This window comes from Cinclus cinclus, chromosome 26 (genome assembly GCF_963662255.1).
Source record: "Cinclus cinclus chromosome 26, bCinCin1.1, whole genome shotgun sequence".
Taxonomy (NCBI): Eukaryota; Metazoa; Chordata; class Aves; order Passeriformes; family Cinclidae; genus Cinclus; species Cinclus cinclus.
The window spans coordinates 3696218-3705736 of record NC_085071.1 but is presented as its reverse complement, the minus strand read 5'-3'; positions in this window follow the sequence as shown (position 1 = coordinate 3705736).

Genomic DNA, 9519 nt, shown 5'->3' with positions numbered 1-9519 from the left:
TTGAGGCACGCAAATTCTCCTACATGCAAAGTAGAACTTGTACTTCCCCAGGCCATGTGTTGTCACCTGCTGCTGCCCAGGAAGGACAGGCCTGTCCCGGACTTCTGATCTCAGAGGAACGAACAGCACCATCTTGTCCCCATGCCAGGACCTCTCCAGAAAGATTTCAGAAAGGCAACATATACTGTTTCGATTAATTGCCTGGACACTGTTTCTTTCCAGGAGAATACCCAAACCAGAGTTACCTGTAGATGTGGCTGTAACAGCAGTTGTTACTCTTTAGCACTTGCCCTGTAGTTCAGAACCACCCATGAAAGGAAAGGAGCTGCTGGTGCCCAGAGAGTGCTGACCCCAGCGGGCATCAAAGGAAACGAGCTGAGCCAGGGAGGGTCTCCCTCCGAAGGGCACACCCCTCTGAAGTTTTCCGAGTGGGGACCCCAAATCGGGGACACCAGAGGCCCAGGAGCTGTGAGGAGGTGACACGTGCAGGTGGCCACGCGTGCTGGGACACAGGGGAGGATCCTTGTCCCTGCTGCTCCTTGGCCAAGGTCTCCTCCAGCCCCAGATGCTCTGCAGGAGCTGGCTCTCATTTCAAGGGATTCCTGGAGCAGAGAGCAGGGCTCAGCACCTGGAGCTAGAGCTGGGCCCCTCATCCATACCTGCTTATTTTAGCCCATAATTGCCTGACTTGTGATAACAGGATTATCTTTCTGTCTGCTGTTAAATACTTGTTGAAGTCCAGCGTGTTTCACCTGGGTCGTGGCCCTGGATGCCTTGTGGGGCTGTGCACGGTGGGAGGCGAGGGCTCCTGGAGGACACCGGGGCACCTGGCAGCTTTCATCACACCTGGTGGTACATGCACAGCCTGTTGAAAACAACGGCTTGTAAACGCAGAGCTCCATCTCCAGTTACTGCTCCCCTGCATCAGCCAGTCCCCTGCTCTCCATGAGATATGTTCCAAATGATAGCAGTTGTCTTTAATAAATGGGCACTACATAAACTGCCTCCTATGGGAAACCTGGGGTTTCTAAGTAAAACCTGATGTTTCCATTTCATTATAATGCTTTTGCTCTGAGGTGAATTCCAACCCACCCCCTGTTTAATATCAGCTGAAGGTGTGCAGTGGGTTTGTATTAGTATTTATGAAATTCATACTGCTGGCCTAATCTGTTTCAGATCACCCAGCTCTCTCTTGTGTCTGTATTACCCAAAATAAGAATGTTCTTTTGCCATAGTCACGGGCATCACCAGCATTCAGGAAGGATAAAGGGCAAAGCTCCGTCCATGGCCACAAAGCCTCTGAATGTAGATATGAGGCTCTTTAGTGAAATATTTCCTCAGACCACCTTCTGTGATGCTTCCTTTTAAGGCCAAATCTGCCCGTACTGGTCCCTGCTCTAAAAAGATATCTGAAATGCAGAGTTTCCATGTATCTGAAATACAGAAAGTTTCCACATATCAGAGCAGCCTTGCTGCCACACCCCTGTAAGTGCTGTAAACTGGAGGAACAGGCTGCCATGTGTCAGGTTGCAGCATTTGGGGTATTGGGGCTATCATGTGTGGCCCTTGTATGCCTCTGGCATCAAGCACACTGATCTGTGTGCACAGCCTGGACCCTGACATGCTTCTGCAGAGAAGTGTTTTACAGGTAGATGATGATTTCTCATCCCCTCACCAGACACCTGTCACAGCAGCCCTTAGACCCTGAGAGCACAAAACCCACCCACGGGATAGCAAAGTGTCACAGGTAGGAACATCTGGGTTTGATACAAACAGATGTAAACCATGCACTGAGCGATTCCTCAAGTCCAGGGCTGGTGTTCTACCCTTCTGTCATGTCCTGGTGCTGCATGACCCAGGCATTTTTAACAAAAGCAATGAGATCATCTCTGCCCTGTGGGAGCTGTTCCACTGGTATCTCTTGTGACAGGAGAAGGGAAGCACAGCACTGCTACAGCAGCTGCTCACCTTTGCTGAGATCCTTGTTGTGACTCAGTCTCAGAAGGGAATGAAAATCCCTCAAGTAACCTCAAAATATTTAGAAATCATGCTCAGGGAGGCACCATCTCTTTGTGTCACTGCTGGAGAGAGGAGAGGAGAGGAGAGGAGAGGAGAGGAGAGGAGAGGAGAGGAGAGGAGAGGAGAGGAGAGGAGAGGAGAGGAGAGGAGAGGAGAGGAGAGGAGAGGAGAGGAGAGGAGAGGAGAGGAGAGGAGAGGAGAGGAGAGGAGAGGAGAGGAGAGGAGAGGGGAGGGGAGGGGAGGGGAGGGGAGGGGAGGGGAGGGGAGGGGAGGGGAGGGGAGGGGAGGGGAGGGGAGGAGAGGAGAGGAGAGGAGAGGAGAGGAGAGGAGAGGAGAGGAGAGGAGAGGAGAGGAGAGGAGAGGAGAGGAGAGGAGAGGAGAGGAGAGGAGAGGAGAGGAGAGGAGAGGAGAGGAGAGGAGAGGAGAGGAGAGGAGAGGAGAGGAGAGGAGAGGAGAGGAGAGGAGAGGAGAGGAGAGGAGAGGAGAGGAGAGGAGAGGAGAGGAGAGGAGAGGAGAGAAGTATTACCTGAAGTTGTGCAGTCATGAAGAACTGGATGGGAACAAAGACATATTGCAGCTGGACTTCTCTGCTCCCCGCTCTTCCACAGCTACTAAAAAAAACACCACCACAGACAGTAAATGATGGAAACCACAGCTCTTTTAGCTGAACTTTCTGGCCTCAAAACTGTGTCATTTGGGAAGGTCTGGACAGGACAAGCTCCATGTGCAGGGCTGGGGTGTGGGCCCACGGCCTGCAGGGACCCCGGTGCACACTGACTCACAGGCTGGCTGCTTTCAAGAACCCTAGTGAGAACCTGAGTTTAGGTCATAGCAAATGTCTTTTGGGGATGGAAAAAATAAAGCAAAAAAAAAGAGATACTGACCCATTTGAGTTCCATCTGTTGGGGTTTATGAGTGTTCTCCTCATAATTGCCAACAGACAATGTGAATTGCAATTAGCTAATTGGTTGCTAACTTTGCATTCTAATAATAGTCTTGTTCCAGAGTTATACAAGTTTGGAGGCTGCTGCTGTTCCCTTGCAACTGGCAATAATAAATAATATCATATTCCCTCAGCTTTGCCATTACTTCCAAGTTTCATCCCCATGCAAATTGCTCCAGCATGTCCTAATCCCTGACGGGAGGGCAGAGGCATCAGCAGCATTTAATTGTAGTTCCCTGCACTGGGAGGGTTCAGGCACATGCATAAGGATGTGGCACCGGGAAGCTGTGACACCTGTGTGCCACTTGTCCCTGCTGCAGGGCCAGCCCAGCAGGGCCAGGAGGTGCCTCTCATCCTGGCAGGGTGGCAGGAGTAGTGTCTGCATTCTTAGAAATCCAGCCCTACCATCAGCATGTGCTTGATTAAAGCTTTTTGGAGGTTTTGGGTTTTGTTTGGATTTTTTGCTTTCCCATTGCAGGATCGGATGTGGCCCTGGCCCCTGTAGTGACATGTTTTATTACCAGTAGCTTCAATAATGTCAGCACAGCCCCAGACTGGAGCTTTCAGAAGCACGGCCTCTCCAGCAGCAGAGCAAGCTGTGCAGTGTCACCAGCACAGTGATAAGCGGGGCCTGGATCCCAGTGGGGCTCCCAGGGAGAACAGGGGGCAGGATGGGTGCAGAGCCCCAGCACCCACTGGATGGAGGCACAGAGAGCTCCCTTCTGCACAAGTGGATTTTTCGGCACCCCTCTCTGGGCTGTGTGACCTCCAGCTCATTACTGCCACACAGATGCAGCTAATTGAGAAGCAGAGCAACAGGCTGATCCAGCGGAGTCAAGGCCAATGCAATGAACATCATTCCCTGGCACACGAGGAACTACTGAACAGGGAGCCGCCAGCAGGCTGACATCTCCAGAGCTTACATACTAATCTCATTAAACCTGACCAAAAAGCCTTTCAGAGCTGGGGGAGCCGTGTCCAGCGAAAGCTGGGCTGGATTATTCAGCTCTGGGGCTTTTCCACATGCCTGGTTCCCTGCCTTCCCATACCAGAGGCAGTGGGGTGCAGCACCCCAGCTGCCAGGCGTGGATGCAGCACAGGATGGGTGGCACCTGCCCAAATCCCGCTGTGCCAGGGCTCAGCCCATGGGAGCTCTTGGCTCCCCACGTGGCGCTTGCACAGGGGTTCCTGTTCAGGTTCCTCACCATCAGAACTTTCTGTCACTGCCTCAGGTGTCCCCAGTTCCTGCCTCCAGCAGAGCAGCTGTGGGCTTCTTGGTTCCAGAGCTGCTTCAGGCTGTTTCTCCTCTGGGTACAACTATACCAACTTTCTCATGCTTTGCTTCTCCCCTCTCCTGCTCCTGCCATCTGACTCACAAGCAGGTTTATGAAGTTTAAAAGCACTCCTTGTGCAAGCCATGCTCCATAACCTTGTGTTCCCACTCTGCTCTCTCCCCCTTCCCTGGGGTTTGGGCAGAGGTACCATGAAAGGGAGTTCTCCTAGGCAAAGCTACAAGAGCTCTCCCTCACAGCAACTGAAGATTGCTGTCCCCTCCTCATGGCTCAGGTGCACAGGGCAGGGGAAGCTGGGTCTTGCTCAAACCAAGTAGCAGGACACAAGGAGCTGGAGGAATCCAGCCAAAGGAACAGTTTTGCTCACTTCTGCTTTGGCTTTCTCTGTGAATGTTTTCTCTCAGGATTGGTTGATGGGTTTCAGACTGAAGGAATGTTAGGAAATGAAAGGGAGAAGGCTGTGACACATTGCATGATGTGCCAAGGACCAGTGGTGACGCACAGCAGCTGGCAGGACTCTGGTGTGCACCTCACATTTGCTGCCCCTACAGGACCTGCCACCCTCACCCTGGCTGTCCCAGCACACCCATGGCTGTCCCAGCACACCCACAGCTGCCCAGCACCAGCTGCAGCTTCTCTGCTCACACCAGCAGCTGGGGACCATCACCTGCTGCCCCACTCCCGCAGCGGTGGCACTGGCTGGGTCATGCCAAGGGAACACGCAGAGGGTTTGTAGCAGAAGCCTCTCCACTCAGAGCAGGAGGGGAGGTGTCAGGAAAGCTGCCAGGGCATGGCAGCTGCCCAGTACAGCTTGCCCCCAAGGCCACTGGCAAGCTGCAGATACTGGCCATGGCGTGGCACAGGAGGGGAAGGTGCTACAGGAGCACACTGCATCCAGAGGAACATCCCTTCTGCTACCCCCCATATGGATCACTGCCAGGTGCTTTTGGACAGGAGGCCATGAGGTTTGGCAGGCTTGAATTTATCTCTCAACCTCACAGGAGCAGAGCAAAGGTCCTGTTGGACTCAGTGTGGGGCTGAGGCTGGTCCCCGGCTCACAAGTGGCCATGGACTACACACAAAAATGCTCTAAAGCTGACAGCACAAAATATTTCTTCTTCATCTAGTACAGTTGTTTAGGATTCAGTAAGGAACAAAACAGCATCTTGTAGGTTTTAATAAAGCTCTTGGCGAACAGTTCAAACACCAGGGGAGAAGCTGGAGGGAGAGGTTGAATTTATGGGAGCAGGAGGAGATCGTTTGCTTTCTTAGGAACTGGAAAAGATTAATAGTGTGCAAAGGCTCTTGGATTCATTCCTCACATAGCAGAACGGTTAGAAGACTTACTGGCTTGATGTTCTTCATTCTGCCTTCCCCAGGCAGCCTAGAGACTGTCTGGGCTGTGGAGAGAAGGACCAGGGAGAACAGGGAGCCATGTCAGCCCCAGTGAGGAGGTGGCTGTGGTATGCTGGGGGACAGAGGGGAACCGAATCTCAGGGTGCTTTTGTTGGGAAATTAAATAGATGTTTAGTATTTCTGTACGTGCTGATGTGTGGGGAGTCACTGGTACCTGGGGAGGTAGTGGGAGTATGGGGCAACAAGGCAAGTTCATCCTCCCAGCATATCCCCACTCCTGGTCTCCAACACAGAACCATTCCATGATGAGGATCTGAACCCAGGGAAGGTCCAGTCTCACCCACCACAGGCATTTTGCAATCACCATGTACCATGTGAGGAAAATCCTGAAGCAAATTAGAAGACGAGAAAAAAAGAGAGGAATTTCCCCAAGTTCCACTGAACTGTCCAAAGCTTTTTTCCATGAGCCAAAACCTGCTGCGAGCCTCACTGCACACAGAGTGCAAGGCAAGGATGAAAAGCCACTGGACACACATGGGAAGCCACAAGATGTGACTTCCAGATGAGCCAGAGCCTGTGCTGGAGAGGCAGAGTGGCTCAGGCATTGCTTCAATCCTACATTCAGTCTCATTTGGCTCTGGGGTGACAGTCAGCCCGTGTCCCCAGAGCTGCACCAACACAGCCTTTAGCACAGCCTGAGGCTGCAGCAGCTCCACGCTCCCAAAGCCAGGACAGGACACAGCCCACAGCAGCAGGAGCCACTGACCATGTACCCTGCCCAGTCATCTCCCCAAGAGGAGTCAAATCCCTTTGGAAGGAACAGTCATCTCCCCAAAAACAAAGTCAAGCTGGAAACTAGATGAGAGGATGGGCAGAGCCACTTACTTTCCATTGTTGGTCCCAGTCAGAGGAACACTGGACAGATGTCCTGTTTCTCCAAGCTGGTGTAGCTGGTAAAGTCCAAGCCAGCAACCTGACACTTTGCCGAGTATAAATGTAGCCATTGGAGTAAAAAAAAAAAAAAAAAAAAAAAAAAAAAGTGTCTTTTCAGGACTCCATAGACAGCCCTGGAGCTGTCAGCTATGGAAAATAAACTTCTGTGCTATTTATCGTTATTTGTTGTGCTCTGATTCAGGGGTGGAAGGCTGCAGTGGTACCTAAAATATTTCACTGGGAGGAAGAAGCAGGTCTTGGGAAGCCATGATCAGTCTGAATTTTCAAATAATACTAGGAAATAGGTTTGCCCTTTCAGAGAATGAATGAAGAACTTGAGCAAAACTGCTAAACATAAAAGTTCTCGGACATCTGGAAAGAATTAGTCAGGAAGATGCTTGGGACAGGGAGCTCAGGCAAGTTCAGGAGACACCTACTGCAGACCTGTGTCCACAGGAGGAGGGAGGAGGAGGGAGGAGGAGGGAAAGGGCTGGGGGGAAAAGCAGGAAGGAAGGATTGAAATGAAACCTCTGTAGGACGGGCAATGAAAACAGGCTCCATCCACGTGCAGTACAGGCAGCCCTAGAGGGTCTGTGGGGGTTGGGGGCCAGACCACATTGGCAAAGAGCTCATCAGACAACTGCTCATGCCTGTCCTTGCAAGGGCAGAACAAGGGCTGTGTGCTGAGCATGTCCCATGTGGGAAAACTCATCACTGCTGCAGGCCAGATGTGTCCCCACTCAATGCATCAATTGCATCAGCAGAATGTGCCCCTCCTTGGAGCTCAACAGGGCAAAAGCTGTGACAAAGTCACAAGCACTGGAGAAACACTGAGCCAAGCTTGTGGGGAACAGAGCAAAAAAGGCAGCTAACAGGTAGTGGAGAACGTTTGCTGTATTTCAGAGCAGATAAATACTCAGGCAGCCCCTCAGCAAACTCACAAAGGAGTTCTGCTACAGGCCAAGATGAAAGTCTCAAAGAATAAGCACAAAAACCATAGGGACTTGTGAAACCCATGCTTGGTTTTATTAAATTAATCACAAAGCTTTTTATCACGTATTTCTGCCTTGGAGACACTTTGCACTTCAGTTCAGGTGCCAAATCCTTTGTCTTTTCCATAACTGTGGACTTTTGTAATACACTCAGTTTTGAAATCTGTTTCAAATCCGTGAGCTTATGCTGAAGCAAAGCTTTCGGGTTTGTTTTGGAAGTCTCGTGTTTCCAACAGCAGGTCCCCATTTCTAAGCAGAGCTGCAAAGGCCCCACTGCACCAGAGGACAACGCTCACCCCGTGGGAGGAAACAAAACAACCATATACAAGTCAGGTGCTCCTTATAAATATTTGTGGACATTTGACTTTAGTAACTGTATTTAGTTTGTGCTTTTCCTGTAAGTGAACAATAACTGTTTTCCAATGGAGTTAGCAGGAGGTAAAGCTGAAAATCAAAGTGTGAGCTCTGTGTTTCCTGACAATTTTCCTTTTACAAGGTAGCTCCAGCTGCTAACTGCATTTTATTGCATTCCTCAAAGACAGATCTCCATGCAAGAATACTTTAAGAGCTCTACTCCAAAAATAAAGGTACTTGGATTTATTTTTATTGTTACATATATTTTATCAGTTGGTCTCAGAGCCCTTAGCTCTGCCTTACCCACAGCCCCTTTAAAGTACGACACAGGTCGGAGTCCCTTGATGCCATGATGATATTTTGCCTTTTCTTTTATATACCTTTTATATACCTTTTATATGCCTTTTATGTATTCTGAGTGCTCTTAGCATACATACTTGTAATTCCTTAAGTCTGATAACTTAACATAGTCCTGGCATTCTGTTAAGCCAGAAAACCAAATATCCTAAAAGCCTTGCAGCTGAAAGCCAGAAAGCCCTATGCTATCTTGAAAAACCAAAGCCCTTCTAAAATACATCCTATAAACTAAGATTAAGCCCATCCAAGAAGGAATACTTTGAGATGATAAAAATATAACGCTGTTCAAGCCTCTCATTGAGGCATAATTATTAAATATACTAATTTTCAAAATCTATAAAACTGAATACGCACTCTATCGGGTGTACATTTCAGCGTACTCCACCTTGATAAGTGTTGCACCATAAGGATCCTTCTTAAATACCAAGATAAAACCTCTTTACCCTTTAATGTGTCTGGCTCTTAATTGTAGGACCAAGGAAAAGGCACCACCCTGACCCAGCATTTGGTTCCCCAGTCAGCTGCTGCTCTCACCCACCTCCCTGCTGTCCCGGTCCTCAGGAAGGTGCTGAAATCTGGCACCCAGAGACATCCCTGTGCTGTGAGCAGGTGTCTGACTCAGCCTCCTTGGCAGGCAGAGAGGAGCAGGAGTGACCTTTCCACCTGCCTGCTGACACACACGGCACTGAAAGGCTGAGAGTCCACCCTGGCTCTGTTCATGGGTCAAACCCGTTCTGTTCAAACTCTGTTCTGCCTCAAACCCGCAGTGAGTCCCAGGCAAATGCCAGCTGAAGGGAGCTCTGCACACACAAGGAACCGTGTCCTCATTGGCAGTGGGGTCATTGGCAGCCATCCTGACAGAACATCCAGATCTGGAATGGAACAAACCCACAGCTGATCCCAATTACAGCGCTCCGATGCAGAGACTCACTCACACCCTGCAGAACGATGCAGACAAATGCAACTGATGACATGGCCCATCAACCAGGAACAACACAGAGAAATTAATCACACCAAAACTTCAATGAGTACCTCCTTCACCCCATTTCAGCCAGTCAGAAAGGGCATGGCCACTTTCAATGCAGAAAACTCCCTCAGCAGTTTTAGCAAGGTTCTTGTTAGCACAAAGACAGACATCACAGCCCAAACATCTGGGAGAAGGGCCACCACTGAACTGAGCTGAACATCTTCCAGAACTTAAATCCATTTGTTCATTGTGCAGCTGTCCTGAAGAGACTGACAGAAGAGGGGTGTTGAAGGGTTGTATAACGCG